This window comes from Babylonia areolata, chromosome 30 (genome assembly GCF_041734735.1).
Source record: "Babylonia areolata isolate BAREFJ2019XMU chromosome 30, ASM4173473v1, whole genome shotgun sequence".
Taxonomy (NCBI): Eukaryota; Metazoa; Mollusca; class Gastropoda; order Neogastropoda; family Buccinidae; genus Babylonia; species Babylonia areolata.
The window spans coordinates 16,351,284-16,353,783 of NC_134905.1; positions in this window are offsets into that span (position 1 = coordinate 16,351,284).

Here is a 2,500-nt window from a genome sequence, read left to right on the forward strand (position 1 = left end):
GTGGAGTGATGGCCTAGAGGTAACGCGTCCGTCTAGGAAGCGAGAGAATCTGAGCGCGCTGGTTCGAATCACGGTTCAGCCGCCGATATTTTCTCCCCATCCACTAGACCTTGAGTGGTGGTCTGGACGCTAGTCATTCGGGTGAGACGATAAACCGAGGTCCCGTGTGCAGCATGCACTTAGCGCACGTAAAAGAACCCATGGCAACAAAAGGATTGTTCCTGGCAAAATTCTATAGAAATATCCACTTTCGATAGGAAAGAACAAATAAAACTGCATGCAGGAAAAAAAAAAAAAAAAAAGGGCGGCACTGTAGTGTAGCGACGCGCTCTCCGTGGGGAGAGCAGCCCGAATTTCACACAGAGAAATCTGTCGTGATAAAAAGAACTACAAATATAACAAATATAAGGATTGTTGTGCTGGACAGATATTGACACACACACACACACACACACACACACACACAACGATCAGATCAGGTGGTGTAAGCAAACGAAAAAAATAAGCATGACAAAAAAAGAAAGAAAGAAAGAAGAAAAAAAAAGTAGTAGAAGAAGAAGAAAGAGGTTTACATCCTGTCCTTAGAGCGACTGCGAAGTATGAATAACATTCGTTATGCGTCCAGAATTTGTTCATGATCGATCTCAAAATTTCGTTTTCGTTTTCATTCATCCCACCCAAGTGTTAATTAATATTTTGATACTGTTTTAATGTTAATAGGTAATGTATTAAAAAAATGATAATAAGTAATGCTTGTAAAAGAAAGGGAAAACCTGATAATACAATAAACACACAACACTGATTTTTGTGGGGGTTTATGTATATATATACATATATATATATCTGTGTGTGTGTGTGTGTGTGTGTGTGTGTGTGTGTGTGTGTTTGAATTAAGACAGTTGTCGACGCAATCTTTCCACAGAGAGAGAGAGAGAGAGAGAGAGAGAGAGAGAGAGAGAGAGAGAGAATGTGTATGTGTGTGTGTGTGTGTGTGTGTGCGTGTGTGTGTGTGTGTGCGTGCGCGCGACCGACCGAGCGTGTGTGTATGTGTGTGTGTGTGTCGTGTGCGTTCATGCGTGCGTGTGCTAGTACGTGCGCACGTGCGTGCACACGTGCGTGCATGCTTGTGTACGTACTAGTTTTTGAGTGACTTAAGCGCGCGCGCGTGTGTGTGTGTGAATTGAACGGCTGTTGCTCCCACCCACCCCGACCCCCTCCCCCCCCCCCCCCCCCCCCCCCCCCCCCCCCCCCCCCCCCCCCCCCCTCCCCCACCTTTCCCACATGACTAGCGTTGATAGCGTGTGTGTACAGGTTTTTTTGCTTTAGTTACTGACTCCACAGTGCTGACTAACACACACTCCTTTGAACCTATTATATGTCTCCTATCAAATCTCTTTCAGTTTTCAGAATCAGTCCAGGCACGCGTTCAGCTGAAGTACTGTATCTGTATCTGTGTTTGTGTATGGATTTTCGATTTATGTTCGTATCTTGTTATGTACTAACTATCCGACCCTTTCAGTATTCCTTGTGACCCCGGTACACTTGGTAATAAAGACATCATATTCTATTCTAATCATATGTTGGCAATGTTCATAAAGTGTGTGTGTACGTGTGTGTTTGAGTGTGTGTGTGTGTGTGTGTGTGTGTGTGTGTGTGTGTGTGTGTGTGTGTGTGTGTGTGTGTGTGTGTGTGTGTGTGTGAGAGAGAGAGAGAGAGAGAGAGAGAGAGTGTGTGTTTGTGTTTGTGTGTCTGTGTGTGTGTGTGTGTGTGTGTGTGTGTGTGTCTGTGTCTGTGTCTGTGTCTGTGTGTCTGTGTCTGTGTGCGTGCGAGACAGAGAGAAGGGGGGGGGGAGAGACACAGAGAGAGAGAGAGAAGAAAAAATATAAAGAGACACAGAGAGAGGGAGAGGGAGAGACAGGGAGAGAAGATATAAGCACGGAGACAGAGAGGGGAAAGACAGAGAGACAGAGAGAGAGGGAGAGAGAGAGAGGGAGAGAGAGAGAGAGAGAAGAAAAGGTACAGATAAAGAGACACAGAGAGAGGGAGAGACAGGGAGAGAAGATATAAAGACAGAGACAGAGAGGGGAAAGACAGAGAGACAGAGAGAGAGGGAGAGAGAGAGAGAAGAAAAAGCATAGATAAAGAGACACAGAGAGAGGGAGAGGGAGAGACAGGGAGAGAAGATATAAAGACAGAGACAGAGAGGGGAAAGACAGACAGACAGAGAGAGAGGGAGAGAGGAAGACAGAGACAGAGAGAGAGAGGAAAAAATATAACTAGACACACAGAGAGGGAGAGACAGGTGGAGGAGATATAAAGACACAGGGGGAAGACAGAGAGAGAGAGAGGAACAAATATAGATAAAGAGACAAGAGAGAGGGCGAGACAGGGAGAAAAAAAAAAAAAAGACAGAGAGAGAGAGACGGAGAAAGAGAGAGAGAGAGAGAGAGAGAGAGACGGGGAAAGACAGACAGAGAGAGACAGAGAGAGAGAGAGAGAC